This window comes from Simochromis diagramma, unplaced genomic scaffold, assembly GCF_900408965.1.
Source record: "Simochromis diagramma unplaced genomic scaffold, fSimDia1.1 OVJJ01000663.1, whole genome shotgun sequence".
NCBI classification, from domain to species: domain Eukaryota; kingdom Metazoa; phylum Chordata; class Actinopteri; order Cichliformes; family Cichlidae; genus Simochromis; species Simochromis diagramma.
In genome coordinates, this window is record NW_024387049.1 from 970,004 (window position 1) to 983,653 (window position 13,650).

Consider the following 13,650-nt stretch of genomic DNA (forward strand, 5'->3'; position numbering starts at 1 on the left):
CCGCTTTTGTCATAATAATTTCTGTGCTGTGTAATAGATCTAAAGGGTTTTAAGGGTTTTCTGTACAAATAGGATATTTTTGTGTGATTGCTAGACATCTTGACTACTGGATTTTTCTGAAGAGCAGTTCTTTATGCAAACAATAAAGTCCACTAACTGAACATGAAACAGCTCCGGGCATGACAGAAGCTTTTGTGTGTGTGTGCGCGTGTGCGCGTGTGTGTGTTCTCTTATTGCTTGCATCATGAGGACATATATCTGTGTAAACAGTCAAACATAAACTCTTTAGTCCCATTCATTTTCCAGCTTCAGGTTAAAGATTTGGTCTACGTGTAGGTCGACCATTCGAACATCCAAAATCATGGCTGCACAGCTGAAGGTGTTTTTGAGAGAGAGAGAGCGTGAAAGACCATACTTATTAGAACTTAAAACCACTTTGGAGTTTTACGATTCCTCCATTTGGCTTAACATCTGATGGCTTTTTTTTTTCATCCTGGAGTTCACCGTGGCGTGGTGATGAGACTGATAATAATGGATGGATTAATAATAATAATGGATTGCATTTATATAGTGCTTTTCAAGGCACCCAAAGTGCTTTACAGTTCCACTATTCATTCACTCTCACATTCACACGCTGGTGGAGCCAGCTACAGTTGTATCCACAGCTGCCCTGGGGCAGACTGACAGAAGCGAGGCTGCCATATCGCGCCATCGGCCCCTCTGACCAACACCAGTAGGCGGTAGGGTAAAGTGTCTTGCCCAAGGACACAAGGGCCAGGACAGGGAGCCCGGGGATCGAACCGGTGACCTTCCGGTTACAGATACACTTCCCATCCCTAGAGACAGCAGAGCACTAAAGAATGAGAGTGAAAGGAGGTAAACAAAGGCAACTATGAGCAGAGACCGTAAGAAGGATCATAGTGCTGACAGAAAACGATAGAGACATGAGGCAGTTGGGAGATAAAGGAATGATTAACATTAACATAGAAGTCACTCCAACAAAAAAGGTGTAGCACTGACAAAGGATCGCATGTCATTCTAAAACAAAATGTGAGGTTGGTAACTTTGACAACAAAAACCACTTCGTTGAATAGATATTAAAGAGATATCGCAACATGCTCCCGGTTGATACAAGAGTTCAAAGGAACAACATAATAATGAAGTTACAGTAATAAGTCATCATTTTATTGGCTGTGATCCATCCATTTTTTTTTTTTGGCCTATCCAATTCAGAGTCGTCAGTTTGTAATGTTTAGAGGACCTGATCTGTCACAGATGATTATATGGATATTATCCAGATAGTAATATCATAAAATATTTTGTAAAATACAAACTACATGTATCACAAAGATCACAGATATGGCAAAATGTCATCAAAGATTATTCAGGAAATATAATGAATATAATATCTGAATATAATGAAATAAAACGGGATTATATTATTTTCACCTATATCACCATTACCGACTTGGTGAAATGAAAATATCAAGGGTCAGACACAGATCCTTCCAGATGTTAACTTATCTTAACTCATAGTTTTCTGTAAACTCACCCACACCCTGAAATCTTACTTGGCAAAGAATCCCTTATAACTCCCAAAAGATCCATTACATGCAGTTTTTTATCTGCCACATATAGGAGTCACTAGGATATGAGTGAATGGGACAAGTATCCATGATCTTTACAGAGTTCTGCTACTCCACAGATGGTGATAAATGATGTGATTACAAACCACACCAAGTCAGGGACTGTGAGGGGAAAAAGCTAGAATACCCAAGAGATCCCACAGAGACGCAGGGAGGACATTTATTTATTTATATTGGCCTTGTGAAACTCTTATTGATATAATGTGATTTAAAAACGTTTAGATACTTTCATGGTTTATAGAGCTAGATGTGTGTGTGTGTGTGTGTGTGTGTGTGTGTGTGTGTGTGTGTGTGTGTGTGTGTGTGTGTGTGTGTGTGTGTGTGTGTGTGGTTTTCTACTTGAGAAAAAGTTAATGCTTGGATTAGTTGAGTCACCTGTACTTCTTACACAATCTCTGTTGGGCATGTTCACTCCACTGCCAGGGTGGAATGTGTGCTTCTCCGTGTAACATGATGGAGTACTGTGACCAGTAACCCTGCTGCAGCCCTACGTTTTTAAGAGTATCAAAGATAAAAGGGACCTACTAAGGGCTGCAGATGACACTGAGCAGAGGACCTGTTTGCCCTGAAGGCACTCCAAGTGTCAAGAGGGCAAAAGTCGAGGCTATTTGTTCAGCTCGGGTGAAACTCGTTCACCTGTTCCCAGTTTCAGTAAAGCTTACTCTGATGCTGTGTAGTTTGTTTTATATCCTCTGGAAACGACTGTAGGCGGTCACTCATGCAGGATATGGTTATTTTTACTGTACTCGGTCACAGTAAAAAAAAACATCATGTGACATGGCAGACTTGTATTTTCCTCTGTTTGGAGAAGCAATGCTAATACAAACTATACAGGGGATCTGACTCTATTGAAACACTCCTTAAAAGCTTTGAGGTTACACTTCTATCCTTTTGGCAGGGCCAGTGATACAAATACAAAGGATTATTTATCAGGTGCCAGGAAGTTATAAGGAAGGTATTCATTGAGAGGATTGACTTGTAATGTATAAGCGACGATAACGGTGCACTGTGTCAATATTTACATTACACTTCAGTAAGTGAAATATTGACCTAAAACTGATCGACAGTTTTAGGTAATATAGCTTAATATATTGGCATAATATAGGTCGACACACTTCATGCAACTTTTAAGTCTAAAAATCTTGGAAGTAAGAAAAAAAAACATAAACAAAAAGAGACACTGAAAAACACACAACATTTCAGACTGATAATGTTCTTGCTCTTGTTTTTACACACCTGCCTCTAAGTGCCTCTTACTTTTACTGGCTTGAACGTTATATGAATATTAACATTTATATAAACCAAATCTTAAATCTTTTATCTGTAAGGATATTGGCGAAAGGAAGGAGAATAATGATGCTGACATCCGTTATTTCAAAAATAAACATTTACAATTATGTCATTTACCTATATACACACACGCGCACACACACACACACACACACACACACACACACACACACACACACACACACACACACACACACACACACGCTGTTCTTTCTTTTGGAAACTGTCCAAATCAGCTCATCTCATCTTACCAGCCAGAGCAACACCTACAAAATAACAGCAGTGACAGGTAAGATAGGCTTCTGTTTGTGTGTGTGTGCGTGCGTGCGTGCATGTTTTCAAGATACCTTTTCTGTTGGAGAGATATACAGAGTTACCAGTGTGGATAAGCTCCCATAGGAAACCAGTGAGTCCCATTTGTCTTATGCCCTGAAGTGTAACACCAGAGAAAGGACACAACAGCCTACAGAGCTGTGAAAGAGTATTTGCCTCCTTCTGATTTCTTATTTTTTGTATTTGTCACACTCATATCGTTCAGATCAACAAATAACTTTTAAAATTAGACAAAGATAACTTGAATAAATACAATAGTTTTTAAATGATGATTTCCTTTATTAAGAGAAGAAAGCTATACAAACCTACCCACCTTTATGTCCCCTGAATTGCCCCCCTTTGTTAAACCTAATAACTGATGGTGCCACTCTTGGCACCAAGTATTGCAATCAAGCCTTATCCAGTAACTGACACTAATAACGCTGGATTTTTCCACATCACTGTGGATGAATTTTGGCCCAGTCTTCTTTGCAGAATTGTTTCAATGTAACCTTCCGGTTGTGATCGGGTCAAATCGCCCTGATTTACAACTTAAAACACTCATAAATGTTGTGTTTTACATTTGATTGCCTCGAGGCTTTGTGACATCCTCCACACTATGCACTTGAAAATATAAATTGAAGTTTGAGTGTTTTAATCAACCTCTTACATCTGTGGTGTTCCCGGTTCTAAAGGAAATGAATGGGAATCCCCCCCCCCCCCCCCCCCGTTGGCCCCCGACCCCCTGAGTGGCCCACTGAATGAGCAAATGAACGACCCACTAAACGACCCACTGAACGACCCACTGAACGACCCACTGAATTCCCTACTGAACTGAATTTGGTGATGAAAAAAGTTGTTATGCTAATTTAAGAGCAGAAAACTGGAAGCTTAAAGTCATGCCAGAACATCTCAATTTGGTTTAAGTCTGGACACAAAAATCTTCATTTTCTTTTTCTTTTTTTTTCTGTTTTTGAGCCACTCAGAGGTGGACTTGCTGATGTGTTTCGGTCACTGCCTTGTTGCATTATCCGCGTGAGCTTGAGCTTCAGTGCACAAACTGATGGCTGGACATTCTCCTTCAGGATTTTCTGATAGAGAGCAGAAAGTCATAGCTCAATCAAAACAGCCCCATACCATTGCTCTACAACCACCATGTTTGACTGTTGGTATGATACACTTTTTATTAAATCCTAGTTTTACCCCAGATATAACAGAGTACAAATCTTTCAAAACGGTTCAACTTGTGCCTTTTCATCCTACAGATCTTTTTAAATCACACACACTGAGGCCTTAACCGACAGCAGTGATGTCTGAAATTCTTTACAGATTGTTCTGGGTTCTGTTTTTGACCTCTTTGATGAATTTTTGATGCTCTCCTGGAATAATTTTGTCAGCCGGCCAAAGATGTTGTTAAGCAAAGTTGTATTTAAGTAAGTTCTTGATTCAACAGGTCTGGCAGTAGTGTGACTTTTATTATCCAAAGGTGTGACCAAGTGAAACTGAACTCAGCTTTTTATAAAAAATGTGGGTAATCACAGTTAATTCAAGATTTAACGGTGGATTAGTCAAAACATTTCTCTCTCTCTCTGTGTGTTTTTGTCCAACTAGATAGCTTTCAGACTGAATAGTTTTGACTATAGAGATTCTTTAAAAAGAAAAAGAAAAAAAAACTCTATGTGATCCTTTATTTGTGTGTTTTTTTGTTTTTAACTTGAAATATTCCTGCTGCTCTGGTAAATGATTTTAAGCTTGAGCCATTGGTTTTATTCCTGTGGTGTGAGCAGCTGTATACTGATTATAAGGTGTGTAAGGTAAATCTGATAAATATTCAGTTGTGTCCAGACATGTGTTTGCTGCTGGGCAGAGCACCAATTAGTGTACAATGGGTTGCCATAACAACAGCAAAAACTGATCCAAAATAGTGGAGTTACAGCTACACATTTCCCATTAGATGTTGACTTTTGTCCCACTGTTAATATAAAAATATTATCTTTAAGTTTTCTTTCAATTGTTGTTCCTGCATCCTGGCTTTGCCTCTCTTATTAAAGCATTAAGTCATTTAGTAGTTGATTTCCATTTCAAACACCTTGTGGAACATCTGATAGTTTAATATATATCATTGTGCGTGTTGGGGTACTCTGGGTTAATGCTGATGGCAAACATAATATTTGTAGTTTAGCCACATTATAGGGCCGTGCACTTTCGACAGTGTGCAATGGCTCCTGCTGTTTTGTTACTTTGGGATAGTAAAAATCTGGGTTACGCTTGGTTAAAAATCCACTTTAGCAGGCTACAAATGTAACAGTACCTTAGGTCATAAGCAGTTTTATTTTACTCACTATTTCCATTCTATCAGTAGATCTGAACATGTAAAAACACTTGGTTATGTTTAGGTACTTTAAAACTATATGGTCATAAATTATGGTTTTGGCTTGTATGAATTACTTAAGCGTCACTGTGGCCATAACTAGTTGCATCAGAGGATGGGTGTAAATGCTGGCATGCCATATCTCACCAAACAGTAGTTTTTAAACGCCTCGGAAATAAGAACAGGTCAATCAAGCTTTTCTGAATAAGAGTGACATCCCTGTCAGTTTGTCATGCATTATTCTTTAATCCTCACTTTCTATTTATTTGTTGATTTTCTCCACCAACATGGAAAATTTATGAGTGAGCCTATCCCTGCAATGCACTGATTAAAAGGGAGGGAAAACGTGCTGGACAGCTCACCAGTGAACACGCCAAAAATTCGCTCTCACACTCACATCTACACCTAAATGCATTCCATGTTTTACATAATCTTTAGGTCTTCAGAGGAAAACAGAGAAAATACCGTGAAACAGTAGAACCTTTCTGATGCAAGCAGCATTGCTACTGAATGAGTCATCCATCTACAGGTAGTTGTTTATTATGTTTCCAAGATACCAAATATGGAATTACTTTCCACATCAAAGACTCGGGATTTCATTTTCATTTGTTGTATAAAGACATAAAAACAAAGAGTCACCCAGCCTGACCCGTACAGTATGTGCTTTATCTTGTCAATGATGTGGAAGTAAACTACACTAGAAGTACAGTAAAGCTGAAAATGAAAACAAAACTGTAAACCAATGAAGAGCACAGACAAACATGTCAGATACGCTGATGATGCTGCTTTAGCTACTGCATATGAGAGTTGTTCCTAATAGACACAATTCATTTATGCTGAATGTGTTTATGCTGAAGGGGCTGCGAGTGATGACACCTGCAGAAATGCATTGTTGATTCTGCAGATGTTTGATGTGTTAGCAATGGGCAGGGGGAGGAGAACTCTGTTGTGTGGTTTTGTAGAGCGGTCTGGGAGGAATCATCTGCTTCTGAATTAGAATCAGATGGACGACCCATGTGTATTCTGGGACAAGGTTGTGTAGTGTGAGGTAGGACCTGGGTGTCCAGGCTGAACTGGAACACTGAATAAACTGATTAAAAAGGCCCGACTTTGTTACTGGCTGCAAATTGAACATTTCTGAAGCTGTGGAAGAGAGGAGGTCATTGAACCTGTTAGCTGTCACAGATGACCACCTTACCCTGCCACAAGAAAGGGCTGATTTTTCATACCACATGCTATCATCCACAGAAATACAGTGACAAGGTTAGCAAACTGCATCAATAAAGTGCATGGCCGGGCACAGCACTAAGTAAAAGACCTTTTTTTAAAATCATTTTTGATGTTCTGATATTGGATGGATTATATGTTAGGACCCTCCTTTTATTTTATTTCTTTCCATGACAAAGAAATTGCTAAAGCTAGACAAATTTCTGGTGAGTTGTGTCAGTCATGCAATTTCCTAAGCATAAGGGCAGATTTTACGCAAAGATGCATTCAGACAAACAGACAGAAATACATCCACCCCATCTTGTGAGAGTTCTGCAACTAGGTTCAGTCCATATCCTGTTACAGTGGTTTATTTCCAGTATATTTAAGGCAAGCCTAATTTATCTTCTTAGAAAGCTCTTTGTAAGCTAACACACTGTGCAAGAAAATTCATGTTTGTATCATTCTTTTCCTATTTCTTACTTGGGATATTTACCGAAAATAGTGACTTTCCACATACTGGATGACTCATCACTGACAGAGGAAATGAGATAGACGAGATAAAACGGGGTAGGCATTCATCAAATGAAGAGTCACAGAGTGTGAGAGAAAACTGTTTTGTAATTTAAGTTATGAAAGGTAACATAACAGTGCCGCAGTGACCTCACAAGAAATCTTCAATCCTTGTTTGGTATAAACACTGTCATTTGTTGACCAGTAATTCTGTGAGCGACTGTCATCTAAATGTCTTTAAATGAAGTGACGGCTCCTTTAAAAACATGAGAACACTTTGTGAGACTTTGTGCAGGTGCAAAAGCTTGTGAGACTGCTAATATCTTTTTGTGTGTGTCATTCTAATATGCTGTTAAGATGTTGTGTTCCTTCACTGCTAATGGTATAATTGGCTGTCGGTTTTTCTCTTCATGTGGTTGCAACAAGCGACGCTATCAGCAAACCATCGGCGCCATTTCAGGACCCAACCAATAGAAGGGAAGAAAAAAAGAATAGGGGAAAAAAAAGAAAAGAACACAACACCAGCAATGTGCTTTTTAGCAAAATGTGTGGTTTGCTCTTGATGTGAGGTACGCACTGGCAAAGATGGTTGTCACTATTAGTGTGTGGGTGTGCAAGAGAGTTGCAGTATATTGCTTGAAAATAACATCAAAGACCACAAAGCGAGCCAGACCCCACTCTCGATAAAATAATTAAGTACCCTGTATATCTCAGCAGGATTAAGAAAATAAATGTTTAAATAAGTATATAAACAAATAAGGCAAATGCAGTTTATTTAGAACGTAGCTGTGCACTATGTCCCACACCTTTGCATTCTCTTCCCCGTGTGGTAAAGACGTGCCTCACACGAAGCACTCAGAGCAGAGTGCTGCTCTGCCAAAGCAGCTCACTCTTTGCCCAGTATGTTGTATATATGTATTGAATAGTATTGTATTTTCTATATATTCATTTTGTTTTCTTTTAAACATGCTTTAAGAATTTTACAGTGCAGTAAAAATCAGGAGCAGCCTGACAGATGTTACTTTGATTACATAAACATTATGTAGGAGCAGATAATGGATAATTGGTTGAGCTGGTGTGTAAATGAACAGACATGAATAATTTGAGCTTATTATCTAATAATATACTACAGTACATTTCTAATTAACTTGACAGATCATTCTCTTTCTCACAATTCCTTCTTCAAAGATTCATACAGTCAGTCTAGTAAAACTTAGCAATTGCTGTAAAAAATTAAAAAACTTAAAAAATGGAATTTACCACATTGAAACAAGCACCATAAACAGTTTTTTGGCTCAATCTTCTCTTACTGATTAAGACTACAGTGCTGTTTCTTTTATGCACACATACATTTTTAAGTAGTCAGATCAGGCAAATGATGCACATTTCTTGCTTTAGTGTTAGTCTTGTTCTTAGGTGTTGCTACAAGTGGCTGATTAAACACCAGACAAATCCCAAAATGTTAAACTGTATTAAAAGATTTTCATCAAGCCTTCATATTGGTTACATAACATTGTTTCATTACAACCATCACTGTGCAGCTACACCTATGAACACTGGGCAAGGCAGCATAATTACTCTGATACATTCATTTGGAATCACGAGATTGATTGTGACAAACAGCCTGCATGTGTAGCCAAAACAATTAGACATGTCCACGCACATGCTGCATTACAAAATCATCCCATCAAAGTGAGAGAAACATGTCCAAGAGAACTCAAGTGTAAAATATCATTTAATTTGGTTTAGCAGCCAAATTAAGTAGACAAGTAAGAAAGGAAGTAACTAAGAATTGACACAAAGTTGCCAAAGTTTGCTAATCACAATAACCACCATCCTAACTACTCTCCAAGGTTTTGGAGACTCACTATCATCTTCAAAACTGAACTCTCAGTTTAAAAATAAAGAACCCCTTTACAATTACAAGAAGGCAAAACCCAAATAATGACACGTGAAACACTTGCTCACAGGAGAAAGACAATAGTCACTTTTATGTTCAAATCTTGTGATATCACCATATTTTCAAAAATGAAAATCTTTCAGAGAATTCCCTCTAATGACAGGAAGCTCTGGGTGAAATGCAAAACTGAGCTGTGGAAGACTAAAGAAAGAAAGAGTAGAACAAAACCAAGCAGCGCACAAATAAAACTAGAATTCCAGCAGCCAAAAGGCCAACTGAGTACGGAACAACATTTGTAAAGTGGAGTTATCTCCACTAATCTGTGGTGGACAGACTGGACAGAATAGAGGGCTAGGTGAGATAGCGCCTTCTCTCTAACGGACACACAAGAGGTCAGAGTGTGATAAGAGCTGTGAGGAACTGTCCAGGCCTCTACGTGCACCTCATGGATGAGGCGATAGCACATCAGCAAGTACGATTCTTAGAAAACATGACAGAGCATCTGCTCACAAGCAGAAACCTTCTAACCTACAGGATGGTCAGAAATCCAGTCATACTGTGAAGAATTACAGGCCACAGTTTACTGTTTACTATTGCACTTAATATGATGCCGATCGGGCACATTTAGCACATGCAAGAGAGGAAGATAACTGTGACATCACGGTGTTTGATGGAAGCAGTGCGGCTGTGGGAGACAGGAGAACTGCAACCAGGAATCTAATTAAATAAATATTTAAAAGCTAACTAATTAAGAGACAACTTTTAGAAAAAATCTTTGTGTACATTCACAGAACATCACTCCATCAAAGGAGACAAAACAGCTCTTGTTTGTATAGAAATAAATGAATATAGTAAAATTAGACTATAAAGATATTAATAGATTTTGACGAGAGTAAGAATTGAAATCTGTAAACTGACAGCTAAGGAACTGCTAAACGCTACCAGTCAACAACCACAAAGATCTGGAAAGTCGAACATGGAAAACATGGGCAAACCCAGAAACTTTACAATTGAAAGTTCAATATTGTAGCAGAAAAAATGCAGAAATGTTACCGATAATTAATTATGATTCTGTGCTTGTTTCTGGGAAGCATTGTGCAGGTATGTCGTAGTGCGGGTAACCTCTTTGTTCAAATTTGTTTTGGGTGCTTTGCTTGTTAAAACAGAGGTATGAGACAGACCTGGTCAAACAACAGTTATCTCAAGTGGACCCCATTAGCCCTCTGCATGTGACAGGAGAGCAGGGGTGAGTGATTTAGCAAAGTCAGTGGGCACATATGATGATAAATTAGAGGGAGAGAAAACTTGTCAGCCTCATTTGAAAAGCCAAAAGATGAATGCGTGGCAGCTAAGCCCCGCGGAAAACATCCAAAGACCACCTGAGGGTTCTCAGGGAAGTTCACAGAGGCAGAGAGGATTTAGCCTGTCTGTAGAAAATTACACCATTAACCAAATATAATGACAAATTAAGACTAAACAGCTGGCTTTTCAGAGAAAAACAAACAGATAAATGAGCTCAGATACCAGAAGATGACTCCACAAAGCAAGTCTCTTTTTGTGGGTACATGCTTTTCTCTCAATGACAGCGCACATAAAAGTCTGAAATTTCAATTTCCTCATGGCAAACACAACAATGGGAGGTATGGGAGCTGCTTTCTGTGAGAGAGGAAAAATAGCACTGAAAAAGCTTTCCCCATAAAACAGTCTAGACTTGGAGGGAGCAAAAACTCCAACAGCCGTGGCTCTGTGCCATGCTATAAAGATGTATGTACACATCACGTGAGGTACATGCCGACTGTCTACCAGAATGTGAAACATCCTTTCTACTGGTTGAGATTGCATCTAATAATATTTTATTCATACACATGCTTTCCTAGCATTTCATGTGTGCATAATTGCACCACAGTAGGTGTTGGATAAGTCATCAGACAAAAGTGACACTACAGGGGGGACAGTGGAGGGGACAGTGAAAAGGGTGGTGATGTGCAGTTTCAAAAATTCCTCAGAGATGGCTGCACGACAAATACCGAGGCTTTCAGCCAGCAGCTGGTCCTGTTCTTCTGCTCGCAGCCTCCTCCCCCCACATACAATATAAAGATGCAAGTGCAGGCAGGTTACAAATGAGAGGGAAAAAAATAGAATAAAGGTTAATAAAGATCAACCGTCACCAAAACACCAAAGGGTGAGGAACATTTTGCGGGAATAGTGGAGTCCAGAACCTTTAAACAAAAAGATCCAGAATTTTGTGGTGGACCAAAAGGCTCTTTATAATGGCAATTTTTTAAATGTGCATTCTTATTTTAGCAGCATACTTTAAAATACAAAGCATATGAGCCGAGACACATGCAGGACTTTAACTCAGGTGACTGAGGTTCTTGTTCCATACAATATAATTCTTTAATATTTTTAATACAATTTAAAAATTCTTACTTTTTGATTACCAACTTGATGTTTGACTTGATTTTACCTTTTCTTTAGGCCCTTTCCTTCCATGGTATATATGTGCATCCATACACAAACACAGAGATGCATGCCTTTATGCATTACTCTGCATTTAGAGTATCTTTATTTGCATGTGTGTGTGAGAGAGATAGACTGGATGCGTGTCAGGATCCCTCCTTGCAAGAAGGTAGGACTTGCTCTCTTTGATCGGGGGCCCTGCGGCTGTTCGGTCCTTTAATCTTATAATGGCTTCAATAACTGCAACCATATCTTCGTGACAGCAATTTCAAAGGCCCGACAGGTTTAATGTACTGTGCATCACAATGTATACTGACAAGACAAAACACAAGAGGATAGGTAACGAAACACTTCACCCTAGGAAAGAAAAAAAAAGACAGGCACAAAAACTGATTGGCAGTTTGCCACCTTGTGTCATAAAAAGTGTTTTGATGAAGGTTTGGCCTGTTGTTTCTGAAATTCTGAAAGTAAAACATAATAACAATGATTTAGAGATGTGAGCACCTAAATTTTACTGCAGTATTACCATTTTACTACAGTGGCTTGACGCATGCTCAAATATCCAGGTAAGGAAATCTGAAAAAGCTGATTGTGCGGGAAAAACGTTTCGTCACTTGGATGAGCGAGGAAACATTTCTCCCACTCAAAACACAGAACAGAACAGAATCAATAATGCTTCTCAATGGTCTGGCATCTACGTAAAAGATATTCTACTTTAGTGTTTCATCTGTTCAACTGACTTTTTGTCGCGTGTAGAAAAAAAAAACCCAACAACCCAAAAACCACAGCTGTTAATTATACGTAGTGCTGTTAAAACCACAATGTCAGGATGTTGTGCAATGACAGTAAAGTTCCTTAAGTTCATCCTTTAGATAATGTTTCAGACGCTGCCTTAAAGGCTCAAGTCAGGGAGCAAAAAGATGCTGAGATCAAAGTCATATTTGTCCGTTGCTATTTTTAGGTGGATACAAGGTAAATCCCTCTTTCCACGGGGAATCACACGCTGTACGCCAGCATGAAAACACCGCTGCGCCTCAGCAGTGCCGTCAGATGTGGTCTTTTGTCTCGAGATCGGAGCAGAAATGAAATTAATTGATTTGGGAGTAACAGCGTAGACAGTACTGCAAACAGTGTTCCCTATCACTTTTAAATTGACTTAGTCACTATTTGTTTGTTTTTTTAAATTGATCTTTAACATGACATTTCATTGGCAGGCTTGCACAAAGAAATGCTGCACTCCTTAACTGATGATGCGAAAGTCTTTCGCAATGTTTTTCTTGGATAGAAGTCACAGCAATGCTGGCATGGACTGAACGATTGCTTGCGTCAAGCTTTCGAGCTTTCGAGAATCACGAGAGTAAGGAGTGACATCAGGTAAAAGATGAAAAGTTACTTCACTAGATTGTTCATCAAAATATACATTTTTGTTTCTGTCTATGAGGTAAAGTGTGAGCACCATCCATGCGGGCGTGTGCGTCGTCCACATAAATGCTTGCGTGAGATTAAAAACAAGCAGATTTAATACCAGTTTCGGGGTTAGGTGTTAGAGTATTCACATGATTTCACAATCACAGCCACACACACATGCCACTGAGGAGGGATCTGGATTCTCTGCCCGATTTTTGTATGAAATCGCACAATGTGATCTGAAGCCAGCTGACACCTGCAACAATGCCAGATCTGTAAGTAAAGCCGTTCAGTGCAAGTGCTTGAGGACGTGCTCGAACATGTTCACGCACCTCAAGGCATAAAGGAATGTCATTAAATGCTTGGATGCTTTTATTACTTTCAATTAAATGAAAGAAAAAAAAACAATAAGTATGTTGTTTTAAGTTCTTTAAAGTTTCAGCTCCTTTCAGAAATTCCTCCCTCTCTGTACTCACAGATGTACACACCTGACCCCTCCTCCGCTAATGAAGAGCCTCCCAGCCTGGTCCCGGTCACTCATCCTA